Source organism: Anser brachyrhynchus, assembly GCF_964034855.1.
Source record: "Anser brachyrhynchus genome assembly, chromosome: 4".
NCBI classification, from domain to species: Eukaryota; Metazoa; Chordata; class Aves; order Anseriformes; family Anatidae; genus Anser; species Anser brachyrhynchus.
Window position 1 is genome coordinate 30286749 of NC_137698.1, and position 14346 is coordinate 30301094.

Here is a 14346-nt window from a genome sequence, read left to right on the forward strand (position 1 = left end):
CTGGTCTGAACTATGAATTGTGCAATACTACTGTAATTCCAACTAATACCTCTAAAGTGAGTGAGTTTAAGCTTGATAGATTAGTTCAAAAACACAACAGCTGGTCCAAGATTTTCTGAAGCTACGAAAATAAAATATGCTGATTTTGATAGAAGTGGGAAGAAAAAAAATAAATAAACACTATGTTTAAACTTATTAAATGCTTTTTTCTTTTCTTTCTTCCTTTTTTTTTTTTTCCACTGCTTCATGCTGAAAATATGAGATGGCAGCCATAGTGACTTGCTAAAAGAGAATACAAAACATTTTATTTAATGCTTGCCCAAAGCTCTGGAACACTAAACTCAATGAATCAATGACTACTTTTTTTGAGTAGCTTTTCCTATATTAAAAGTTAAAACAATATTTTTCAAAAGGATCGTTATTACCAGTGAGAGGGATAAGAGCTTTCCATTCTCAATAGGTGAACCATGTATTTAGGTGCTTAAATATTAGGTAAAATGTTCAACTCGGGTGACCAGTGAACATAGGACCACTCTGGCAGATAGAAAGGTTATCTGCCCTTTGCCCAATTGTCTTTGCTCTCTAGAATAAGTAACCCATAGCTTATAACTAACTGTTTTAATGGACACAACAAATCATTCTAATTAGTGTATAATTCTAGTTGGTTGTGTTCATTTTATTATATTTCTTAAGTGCTATTGTGTTGTTATACAGACAGGTTTTGTCTGTTTTCTTTTTATTTTCTCTCATTATATACTTCTAAGATGAATGTAAATGTGATAAAGACCTATTTTTCGTGCTAATAAACAACTTACACTATTGAGAAACATCTGAATTGTTGCCAAATTCACATCAAACTCAGTATTGCTTAATTTTATTTTATTGTGCTATGCAAACTGTTTTAAGGTTACAGAGAATGCCTACTGTATGTATGGTGCCTCATGGAGGTTAGACTTTTATCACACTTTAGCAAACATGAAACAATTGATCAATAATATTATTACTACTGCTTGATTGTGGTAGGCCTTATATGTGTACAGAACTCTGCCCAGCTTCTCAAATGGCTCACAAAAGAACCTGAAGTGAAAACAGCCTCTGCATTCATGCCTGATGCTCTTAACAGCTGTGAGAGAAAATAAAAAAAAAAAAATCCATTGACAAATTTTCACAGAATCACAGAATGGTTGAAGTTGGAAGGGACCTGTGGGGGTCATCTTGTCCAACCCCCCTGTTCAAACAGGGTCACCTAGAGCAGGTTGCCCAGGATCGTGTCCAGGCAGCTTTTGAATATCTCCACATAGGGAGACTGTACAACCTTTCCACATCCACTTAAACCCTTTTACAGTCTGAAAATCAGTGATTAGAACTACTTGCAGATATTAAAATGAAGATCCCATCTCAAATTAATTTCTGACCTATTCATTCAACTCATTCTATATGCATAATTATGTGCCTAACCACAATGTGTACTGGAATTGTGACCTGTTAATATTTGTACTATATTTAAATTTTTGCATTGAAGAAGACAAAGCACCAGTATAGTGTGCCTTAAGCAACAAGGCATTCCCTTTGCATGTACAAAAGAGATGATAAAGTGAACTTACAATACACAGAGTGCTTCCGCATAAATTTTTCAGTATTTGTCATGGATACTGGACACATGGGCTTCAATACTATTTATCCTTCCTGTTGTCTGAAGTCTTTACTTTTTATTTTTTTTTTAACAATGAAGTAATCAGTGAAAAGTTTTGGTGCTCTGAAAACCTGTGAGGAAAAAATAAAAGAAAAAAGAAAAAAATCAGTGCAGCTTCATATAAAGTCAACAAACTCAAAGGTCATAAGATAATCAGTGCTTTCTTATGTTATGGGACTCATCTTTAGTTCAAGGTTCTACCTAGTGCTTAGGTGAACAACTACATCTAGAGACTTACTTTTCATTACTTTGTCAGAGGCATAAATATGAAACCTGTCAAACTGTACTGGCAAGAGCTATGTTGCACCAAATACAGCTAGACTAGACTTGCTATCATCTACTGGTTTTACTGCAAACTCAATAAATTACCCAAGGTATAAAAATGTTGTCCAAAACATCCGCTTGGGCAGTATTCATAGTGAGGAGTGAGGTTTTCCAGAATATTTGAAAAACCCAGGGTCCAACAGTGCTTCCATTAAGACCAATGTCTAAATTCTACTTCAAAGACAGCTGGAGCCATGATGCATTAACCAGAATAAAGAAGACTTAACTAAAATAAAAGAGCCTAAGCATACCTGAAAATCAAAAGGTAGCTCTCTATTCCTCAGTGATAATGAGGTGGGTCTTTTTTTTCTTTGTTTGGTTGGTTGGTTTTGGAAAGATTTCTAATTTGGGAGCTATCCAGCTATTCATACATTATTATGTTTAGATATTATTTATTATTCAGATGCTAAAAATACAAGTGTAGAGAACAATGACAGAAGGGTCTGATACAATAACAAATTACATCCCATTACTCATGAAAATGTGGCTGCTAATCAGTGAGTATAAATGCTTCCTTGTGCCTGTGGCAAAATGCCATTTTAAAGGCTATTCTCTTTTCTCCACTTGGAAGTGAGGTCTTTGGCAGTCCATCCCAAACTACAACAAAGGAAAACTCTCTAGACACTAGAATGTGAGTCTGTATGGCCTAGGAAAAGTGAAAAAAGCTTTACAAAATGTATTATTTGTTTTTGTGGTCCCCTTTTTGATTGTTCTCTGCCCATGTCACACCTCCCTGAGTATGAAACAGGTTAATACACTCTTTTGGGTATGATCAGGTTCTTGCAAGTCAGACATTCTGCTTATATTTAAGATCACTGTACCAATTCCTGCCCTCACTCTTTTCTTTCTCCAGACCTAACTTATTACTGAATAAACAACACAGTTCCCTGCTGTGTAACAATAAAGAATTATTCTGACACTGTAATCAAGGAGAGGAAAAATACTTTTGCAGAGTTACAAAGATAATATCCAGGAACTTGCTAGCTCAGACTTGCAATTCATTTAGTCTGGTGGTGGATTATTGCATATAATGTTGCATATAACAGAGGCAGCTAATAGAGGCATCAATTCATGCAGAAGGGCACACAGGAGGGGGTGTCGGGGGGGGACAACCTGAAACTCTGCTGAGGACATTATATGTGCTGCTCAGCAGTGGTGGTGACACGCTGCAGGGCACAGTCCCCAGCAGCCCCTTGCAGGGGCTCAAACATTGCAAAAAGACTGATGATGCTTGAGCCTTGGACAGTTCTCTCTGCTACTCTTCACATGCCAGAAAAAACCTGAAGCATATCAAGCGTGACTATACTATATGGCGCTGGGGGTGACGATCAAGAGCATGAGACTTAGGTAGTTTTCTCCTCAGCCTGCTGGTGACTTGCAGTTGTTGTGAGATCAACAACCAGTTGAGTAGCAGGTGTTGGAAATAAGGATTCTTTTTTAAAATTATTATTATTATTTATTTTTTTACCCTGAGACTCTCTTCAAAAATTGAGGACTTCTGGGAACAGACAGGGTCCACCTTAAAAAGTGGGTCAAAACTATTTTTGCCAACAGGCTGTGCAAATTAGAGAGGTGAGCTTCAAAGTAGGAACAACAGGGGAGAGAGGCAACAACTCACAAGCAGACCATGTTGGCAAACAAATATTGAAGGGTGATGTGAACTGCAGTATCCTTGTGATCAAGAAATCAGTGCTGAAAGAGGTCCATTTCAAGTGTAAGCACAGAAATAAGGGAGTGCCTCCAAGAAAAGAACGTATCATGGAGAAGGCACTTGTACCTTTTCTGGGAAATGAGCACAACTGGGTGTCTCTCTGAAGTGCCTGTACAATAAAGTGTGTAGCATGGGGAGCAAACGAGGAATTAGATGGCAGTGTACAGTTGCAGGGCTATGAACTCATCACAGAGGCAGGGTGGGATAATCCACACAAGTGAAATGCTGCAGTAGGTGGATACAGATTCCACTTTAGGAAGGACAGGACGGCAAGAAGGGAGAGTCAGCCTTTATGTGAGAGAAGCAGGAATGCATGGAGATCTGCCCTGAGATGGATGATGAGGCAGCTGAGAACTTGTGGGTCAGCAGTCGAAGGCAGACCAAAGTGGGTTATGCTGTGTGCCTGCTGCAGACTGCCTAATAAAGTAGGTGAGGCCTTCTTCAGAGAACTTGGAGTAGTCTCACGTTTGCAGGCTCAGGTCCTCATGAGGGACTTGAACAACCACAGTATCTGAGACAGCACAAAAGGCACCAGCAATCCAAGACACACTAGTGTTGTACCTCAAGCATCAATACTGGGGCCAGTACTGTTTAGTGTTTTTATTAATGACTTAGATGATGGGACAGTGTGCCCCCTCACCAGGTTTGGACATGATACTAAACCTGGGAGTTTTTCAGGTTTATCTGAGCTTATCAGGTGCCATGACAGCATAAACTATATGGTTATTCTGCTATTCAGAGGAATGTTAACAGGCTTGGTGGGGAGAGAGGAATCTCATGAGGTACAACAAAGGGAAAAACAAAGGCTGGAAAACAGCTTTGTCAAAAAGGACCTGTGGGTCCTGGCAGACAACAAGTTGAACATGAGGCCCAGGCCCATGTGCCCTTGTGGCACAGAAGACCAACAGCCTCGTGGACCGTACTAGGAAGAGCATTGCCAGCAGGTCGCAGGATATGATCCTTCCCCTCTGCTCAGCCCTAATGAGCTGCCTCTGGAGTGATGTGTTTAGGTCTGGGCTCCCCAGTACAAGACAGACATACTGGAGCGGGCCCAGCAAAGGACTGAAAAGATGACTGAAAGACTGGAGCTTCTGTCATACAAGGACAGACTGAGAAAGTTGTGACTGATTATTCTGGAGGAGAAATGGCTCAGGGGTGATCTTCAGTGTATATAAATGTCGGGGGGGGGGCGGGGAGTAAAGAAGACAGAGCCAGACTTTTCTCCGTGGAACCAAATGATAAGAGGCAATGAGCACAAACTAAAATACAGCAAACTCTGTTTAAACACAAGAGAAAAAAAAAATACTGTGAGGGTGACTGAGCACCTGCAGAAGTTTCCTAGAGAGTTTGTAGAGTCTCCGTCCCTGGAGATATTCAAAACCTGACTGGACACAGCCCTAACCAACCTGCTCTCTCTGAGCCTATTTTGAGCAGGAGTTCAGAGTAGACAATCTCCAAAGAGGCCTGCAAAGCTCAACTTCCTCTATGATTCTCTGATATAGTAGCAACAGTGATACATGCAGCCTGCCAAGGTACATGCAGAACAGTTTGTACAGTATAAACAAGTATGGAGCTTGAAAAACATTTACATCAGTAAATCTGGAGGTGAATATAATATACCTGAAAACAAATATAATGAGAAAATATCACATGGACTATAGCGGTAACCTGTTTAAACTACTCTTAGAGTCAGAGGGGAAAGGCAAGGGGAATGGAAAGAAACAGTTATAGCTTGCCATCAAAGCAGACACAATCAACAGCGTGAGTTTATTAGGTGTCATGACAGTAATAAAAATGAAGTATATAATAGGGTGTATTTTATCACACATTTTCCTTTTTATAAGCTATGCTATATAGAAGAGATGCTGCATGCCTTCCCCCGCCCCCCCCCCCCCCCCCCAAAAAAAAAAAAAAGGTGCTGATTTCTTCCTCTGCCCTTCGGCATGCCTCTATTTTATGAATTTTCAGTTCCTGAGTCACCAGTCCCAAGGCTTCCCTTACGCTCCTTAATACTATGCACGTTTTCAGAAAGATGCAAGAAAACTCTCAGGGGGTTTGTTTGTTCTTGTTAGGGAATATATATAAGTGCATATATATAAATGTATAAATTGTACACAAATTTATATACATAAAATGTATAAATATGACAGGACACTTTTTAATGGCCAGCAACTAGCTAAATAGCTACAAGATATAGATAGATGTTTTCATATATAAATATAAATTATCCACAGATATAAATAATATATATAATGTCTAACAAATTTCTGGATGTTTTCACTCTCACTATACATATTTGATTATTTTCTGAATCCCACAAATCTATTTACCATAGAAACTCTTAATGACAGAATGACAGAGAGTTCCATGGGTTAATTGCAATGTGTACAAAGTAAAGTGTTTACTGTAGTTCTAAGCATATTGCTTCTATATCACTGAACTAGAGCTTTTAGTGTATAATGAAAGGTAAATCAAAATAGTCTTTTCCTTCTCTTTATCCTTTTGCAACCCTACCATATAGTCTTTACTGTAATTTCTCCCTATCCCTTTTTCCATATCTTTACCTCTTCCATCTCTCTCCATATAACTGTCCATCATATTCCTATGATATTTCATCATACAGAACTGTATCCTCTGGCTTACCCTTTCTAGAGACAGGATAATGAAACCCAAACACAGCACTCAAGACAACTGCATAATGCATGTTAGAGTTGCCCCATTTCTGAGGAACACAAGAAGGATATTATTTTGGGATCACTAATGCACACTGAGCCAATGTTTAATGAGCTGTATAGGTGTTGTTTTTTGTTGTTATTTGTTTTTTTACACATTGATGCAGTTAGCATTAAACTCAGGAATTTGTATGATTTGGAATCAGTGACTGTAAGCCTGCCACTGGCCTTCGAGTCAGATCACACTCATTCAGCTTGCAGTGTATGGGCTATGCTAATTTACCTTGTAAACTGGAAACCTCAGCAAAGTGACAGTTGTCCTTCCTTTTGTCCTTCATTTCTCTCATCTATGAATTTTCAGTTGTCACACAAGCAATCCCAGAGCTGCCCTTAAAATCTTCACATCATTCAGAGCTGGAGAAACTCATGTAGAGCCACTTGGTGCACCTCCATGACCTTCCTACAGGTTCCTGGACCTCTGTTTTTTTGCTTGCACATCCTAGGAGCCCTCTGCTTGAATAGAGAAGCACACACATAATTATGCTTAGGGCATGCATATGAGCACTCACAAGTTGGCTGAAACTGCACATCTTGGATGTGCACGAGTATTCTCAGCCTCGTCACTAATGGGCAAAGCCACAGCACTGAAAGATATAGAAAGAAATTAATGCTTTCATATTTCCAACAATCTAGGAAATCAACACATAATAACACATTCTTTCAGCAATAAGTAGATGTTTGATGGGAAGATATGAACAGAGATAGTAAGTGTTGCCAGAATAAGAAACCAATTAAGCAATGTCCATATGGATTACATTGTGAGCACAGCAAGATGTAGAGCAGAGGGATTGAGTGCCATATGGAGTGTAGACAGTGATCCCATCTGGGTGTTTTCTTTACTAAAGAGACCCACAATTTTATTATACTCATTCTGAGCTTCAAATTATACACATCTTAAAAATGTTTGAATTATTTTTATTTTATTGTGATTCATTTATGGATACACACTTCAGTTGGAAGCGTGCAGATTTCAGTTATAAAGAATAAATCTCTGTTACTGAGATTCAGTAATGTAGGGTGAGACTGAAAGTTCTCTGGCAGTCAGTAGCAGGAGAGCAAAAAGCTGTAATACCATGGGAACAGAGCAGGAAGAAAATTGTGTAAGGGCACAGTTATGTCCCTACATCTTTCCCTACACTCCAGGGGGAAATTAACCTGCATTTTTTCTCAACTTGCTCCCATTTCTTGCTCTATTTTTCTAGTTTCTACATATCAGCTTTGTTTGTTTGAGTTAATTCTCCATTCAGTTAATTCTCCATTCAAGGGAGAGTAAGGAAAGACAACTCAGTCATCAAATGCTCTGCAACGTCTTTCTTAGGTGTCCTGCCCAGAGGAAAAATAAATCCCCATACACCTGCTTGCACAGGATAAGCCACAACATTTTCCTTAAATAAAGCAAGGGACTCCTGTATCTCCAAAATATGGAATGCGCTTTTTTTTTTTTTTTTTTTTTTTTTTAAACGGAGGACATTTTAGTGAGCCCATTTAATTTTGCACTCACACAATCAATTACACATCTCAGCTGAACTTTTAAAATCAGCATATCAGGCTCTGAAGCACTTACCTGATCATGCCTGGAGTCCTAATGCTTTACTTATTGCTGGAGCTGCATGTTTCTTAATGATAAATTAGTGTGTTGCCCCTAGACAGTTCATTAACATAAGGGCTGAAAAACATGCATTTTCTCTTTCAGCACAGAATGTATACAACCAATTTTAGAGCATTCAATGCTGTTAGCTTCATCCATTTTTACATGCCCTACCCACCATCAAAAGGAACACAGCACTGAGGCAAAATGGCAAAGATCATACTTACTTGCTCCTATGACTAACCACAGGAAGTCCAGCTTCTGTATCCAGCCCACTTTCAAGGAATTAGTCAGTGATTGCTCAGAGACCCAAAGACCAAGAGATAAAATGAGTTTTGTGGAGTTTTCACCACGACCAATACTTACGTCAGGATAGATATAATGTGCTGAATTAAACATGTTTATCTTCATTCAGAATATATAAGGACCTTTCTTCATTTTCCAGACTTAATATGGTTTCTGTGCTCATGGACCAAAATATATGCAAAATAATTCCCTGCTTAAAAACAAAATCACCAAATGAGACAGTAATATCCAGCTACCAACTGCAGTTTGAATTTCAGATGACTGAATTTCACTTTTCACCAGCTCAAGGGCATCAAGAACTTTCTGTCTCACGCTTCTCATTTCAGTGTGCTTGATAAATTGCAGTGGACAGTAATAAGAAACTGGAACTTTTTGAATGTGGCGCCATGATAACGTCAAATACAGTAGGAAAGGCAAGTAGTGGGCACGTTTGAAGATACATTTCAGAAAAAAAATGTCTAGGTTCAACACGACAGCAATAGCATCAGTGTTGCTTTTTATAAACATAGCTGCAAGAATAGTGATCTGACTGCAAGCTTGAGGCGCTACAAGTTTTGCTTCACAAAAAAAAAATCTTTCACAGAAGTAGTAATGAGTTTCTAAACAGTAAAAAAAAAAAATGTTTTGAAATAGGAATATGGAGACCATTCTTATATAGGTTTTCTGTAACAGAAAAGAAATGTGAAAGCAATTTAGGAGATATATGGGGGAATATGCATGTTATTCTTGTTACCTTTCTAGAGTGACCAGAATACCACAATAAATCATTTATAGATGTGTGAATCCATTGGAAACATCTGTCATTCACAAAACATGTAAAGAAAATTACTTGCTACATCTGTAGGTATAGCAACTAGTTTTGCAAACACTTGGTATTCCTGTCTTATAGGCTTTCAGCAGGTTCCCTTGGCCCAGGATGTCTCTCATCTAAGGCACAGCCTCAAGAAGGGATCTATCTAGGCTAAGTTTTTCCTTTATCAGAGCAGGTATGATGTAAGCCAGAGGCTTATAGACTAGCTTGAATCCTTTGAAGTAACTGGAAGTAAATTCCAATGGGATTTGCATCAAAAACTAAGCATATCCTACATATTACCATTAAAAAGCCCCAGTGATACCGAGTACATTTATATGGTACTGTATTTGTACTTCAAGTTAAAATCTTTGTGTTTATGTTTTCCTATGATTTTCATATCAAATAAAATACTCAGTAATTTCTCATGTAAAATCTCCTTCCACAAGGTTTCCAGTTTTATTAGTTTTCTTTAGCCATTTGAAATGTCAGGTGGATCTGTTTTCTTACAAAAACTCTTTTCATATATAAAACTTTACTTATGGTTTTCCAATAAAAACTAGCAAAAGTAGTTACCATATGCCAGTATAGTACCCAGAAATAGGTAACAAATATTATCTATAAAAGTATTGCGTTATTTGTCCTGTGTATTGTTTTTCTGCTATGTCATAGAATCATAGAATGGTTTGGGTTGGAAGGGACCTTAAAGATCATCTAATTCCAACCCCCCTGCCATGGGCAGGGACACCTTTCACAAGACCAGGTCACCCAAAGCCCCGTCCAACCTGGTCTTGAACAATTCCAGGGATGGGGCATCCACAGCTTCTCTGGGCCACCTGTTCTAGTGCCTCACCACGCTTCACAGTGAAGAATTTCTTCCTAATATCTAATCTAAAACTACCCTATTTTAGTTTAAAGCCATTACTCTTTGTCCGATCACTACATTCCCTGACAGAGTCCCTCCCCAGCTTTCCTGTAGGCCCCCTTTAGGTACTGGAAGACCACTATATGGTCTCCCTGGAGCCTTCTCTTCTGCAGGCTGAACCACCCCAATTCCTTCAGCCTGCCTTCATAGGAAGAGTGCTCCAGCCCCTTGATCATCTTCATGGCCCTCATCTGGACTCATTCTGATAGGTCCATGTCCTTCTGTTGGGTGCCCTAGAGCTGAACACAGTACTCTAGGTGGGGTCTCATGAGATCAGAGTAGAGGGGGAGAATCACCTCCCTTGGCCTGCTGGTCATGCTTCTTTTGATGTCAATCTACTATTTTGCACTTACTATTGATTGTTCTATTTAGTTCATACTCCCTGAGCTTCTTCAGTTTTTGTTGTTTCGTTTGTTCATGGGGGGAAGGTTGTTTGATTTGTTTGGTTGTGGTGCTTTTTGTTGTTGTTGTTTTTAACTACAGAACAAAAAGCAAGTTCACTCTTTAGAAAGTATAACCATAAAAGGAATCAACTAGAACATTTTAAGATCAAATCTATGACAATGGAAAAACCAGGCCTGCAAAGAAAACAGAACACTGCCATCAGAACCATAGAAGGAAAAAACTCTCAAAACAAAGAACAGAATGTTAAAGATGTACGAAATTTTTATCACTGAATATGAACAAAGGTCATATTCCAGGCCAGAAAACTATGAGTTCAATGCAAAATTGCAGACATACTAGACATTCATTTTGATGACTTCAAAAAAAAAAAGTTTGAACTTCACCTAAAGCAGTTCTAATTTCCAGTCTAGTCATCACCCAACAACAAAACATCTCACTCAATATGCAACTCTAAAACCAACACAGAAGGCTGAAAATATACTTTGTTGTGAGTCTTTTTTTGTTTGTTTGTTTTGTTTTTTCCCTAGCCTTTTCTTCCTCTTTTTCTTGCATTCTTTACAATGAAATTGTTCCAGCTGTGGTAAATGTTGTTCAGGCATGGATCGGCAATATATTTTGCACTTTGATGTTCATAAGTATACATTTCTTTCCAAAAGAACATTTATTGCATTCTGATTGGCAGTTAGTGACACATTTTCTAGAAGAAATATATTTTATATTTAGCTTGCTTTCCCAGTTTCCACTTTTCTCTATAACTAGATTATTTTCCTTTTTATTTATGGGTTTGTGGTTTTTTTCCCCGCACTTATTTGTACATCTTCAGCCTTACCTACTACAAACTACCAGTCCAGCTCTTTCATTTATTTTCTTTAGATAAAACTGTGAATCAAATTCTATATTTTTATTCTAATAATTTCATACTTCTTCAAAAAAACATCAAAGCACACTTTGATCAAATGGAAAATGATCAAAGACTAAGCTTGTTTAAAAAAAAAAAAAAGGTGGAGATTCTTGTGTTTTTCTTCACTTTTATCTTAGCTCCCTGCTTTGATTATGTGTTTTATTATATGAAGAAGGTTGATGGTCGAATAATGTAACACAGAAATTGAGAGCCAATGGAAGTATAAGTATTACTGAAGTGCTTGACCATTTCATGGTCATGTTTTTAGTGCAATGCTGGCTTGTGGAACAAAAAGAGTTATATTTCTCATGTATACACATAGGTTTCCACCTCAGGTTAAATGGGACTTTCATTTCCAAAAGGATCTACCAGTAGTAAAATAATGCTGCCTGTACATTCCGGTTTAACCCTGTAATGCAATGGAGTCCCAAGTACTTCAAGAGGCTGATGCAACCATTTTGTGTTGCTAGTACTAAACTAGCCTGTGGATCCAGCCTACACAACTTCTGTGTAGGTCCATCTCTACTTTTGCAATACTACCACTTGCATTACAGCTAAGGTCGCTTCAGATGTTAATTCAAATATAGACAGTTTGAATTATCACCACATTGAAGATAAGCCATAAAACTGATAAATAAAAAGAATGAAAAATAATTATTGGTTATTTTCATTAATTTCTTAATATGTACTTTTCTAGTCTTGGATTAGAGTCTCGTATCTATTTTTTTTTCTAAATGTACATGAAATCAAAGTTGTCATCATATGTTCTGTACACAATTCCTACATGTATATATTACAAAGAATGTTTTAGGAAGGAATTAAAGCAATCCCTTTAAAATAACAATAGAATCAACACATTTCTCAAGTGTAAGAATTTATATTTTAGTCTTGGCTTATGATTTTTTTCGATGCTTACCAAACATTACTATATCGTTATTAATTCAACCACAAATACAGAAAATGGGGATGATATGTGAGGGACATGTGAAAATGGGGGATGTGTGTCAAAACAAAGTGTTCAGGCAGGCTTACCTTCTGAAAATGATCTGAAAGGAAGAAAACAGTTATTTTGTAAATCTTCAAATCTTCAGAATGTTAATGAAATCTAAAGTTTTTGAACAGGTGTTACCTACATAGCCAGAAAGTTCAGGGTGACCAAGTAGTCAAATAAATAAATAAACAGCAGGGGAAAAAAAAAAAAAAAAAAAAAAAAAGCTGTGATTTTCTCTAGATTATTTACATAGTCCCAGCAGAGGATTAACATTGCCTTATTCCACTCTCACCTTGTCCTATCACATTTTTAGTACCACTTGCCCCTGAATCTTACACCTTAGCCCATCAACACACTTTTAACCCTTACACTCACATTTCACAACCTTGATCATCCTTTAACCACCATAATAGAACTGATTTAATAATCTTTTTCTGCCATACCTGGATGGGAAACAGTGAATAAAAACAGGTGGGTTTACAGATGTATAGCGGGGGGTAGATCTTTGCTGGGAGAACTCCATCTGATTTCTCAGAGATGAAATGCAGTTTGAAAGATGACTTGATCATAGCTTCTAAGTATTCACCTAAAGAAAAAGACTGGCAGTTAATCTAGCAAAGGGAACATAAGAAAGAGGATTAATCACCAGAGTCAGAAAAAAAAATCAAACTAAAGTGCAAATTATTAACCATATTTTATGTGCTTCATGACTGTAATTAATTATCAAGGAAATTTATCATTATACAGTTCTTAATATCTACATTTTACCTAGTAACTGCTCTTTTGGAAAATGGCCTCAATCTAGTGCTATCAATTGTTGACAAAATACAACGATAACTGGTTGAAATGTAAAATCCTGTGATATACAGGAGTCAACAAAATACATTCATATATAGAAAAAGATCAGGGAAAGTGTGAATTTGGTAACAAGTGGACAAAAATATTAATATATTATAGCGAATGCTGAGAAAGCTGAAACGTGTCACATTTTTCATCAGCCTTCATTAAAACAATAATTTGCAAGCATGTAGCTACCTAATATTAATTAATAGTAACAACAAAAAAGTGGTAAGATACCAGGGAATGAAAAGTTTAGAGTTACATATTTTCAAAACTTTGTGACTTGTTGAACTTCTTCCTGAGATATTTAAAGGACATGCTGAAAAATCTTTTTACAAATCATCAAGGAAGAGTGAAGCACCAAAAAAATTGGAAAATAATAAGTTATTGTTAGTAAATGTTAATGTATTATTAGTGAATATAGTAAGTAATAGTGTAGTATAGTATAGTAAGTATGTGTGTATATATATATATATAGTAAGCATAGTATAGTAAGTTAATGGGAGGGGAAAAATGAGCATAAGGAAACTAAAGAAATATAGCCAGCTTGTGCTCAGTTCTGAGAAAACCGTGACATAAATATTCCAGCAAGTTATTTGCAAACATTCTGCAGAAGCAGTACGTATCATATACTACAACGTTATAAAATACTCTCATAAAAAGATGGGAAGCTGAGGTTGATTTAACTGCTAGATGCAAAACTAGTTGGATAACTCTAGTCATCTAGCATTTAACATAGTGAAATTCAAAGAGTGTTTTGGGGGACATACAGAAGCCTGTACTGAGTTAGGATCTATTCACTCACTTCATTAATTTACATTCATTAATTTACATTCATTAATTTACATGGATGGGGGAGCAGAGGGTGTTAAGTGTATTTGCACCAAGGTGAGAGGGACTGCACCTAAATTTCAGGACAATATACTGATGATAAAGTGAAAATTGGTGCAAGCCAACAATAGCCACATGCATATAGAACAGGTGAGACAGGATGGAAAAAAAAATGCCTAGGTAGCAGACCTGCAGAAAGGGATCTGAGAATTATAGAAGCATCAAAGGCTGAACACCTGTTCCCTGCTCTAATTATCAAGGCTACGGCCCTCATACAAATAGTGCAGGCTTGGTAACTGTGGTCCAAGA

The 14346-nt window shown here is 37.4% G+C and overlaps 1 long non-coding RNA gene across 1 annotated transcript in view; it reads right to left on the bottom strand.

Moving 5' to 3' along the window:
• Positions 1 to 1626: 1626 nt before the first annotated feature.
• Positions 1627 to 14346, bottom strand: part of LOC308194502 — a 28990-nt gene continuing 16270 nt past the window's right edge. The window contains exons 6-9 of the long non-coding RNA XR_013950616.1: positions 12810 to 12952; positions 8415 to 8547; positions 6684 to 6910; positions 1627 to 1764 (exon numbers count right to left, since the gene is read on the bottom strand). This is a non-coding gene — a long non-coding RNA (uncharacterized lncRNA). The remainder of the gene's footprint in view (positions 1765 to 6683; positions 6911 to 8414; positions 8548 to 12809; positions 12953 to 14346) is intronic.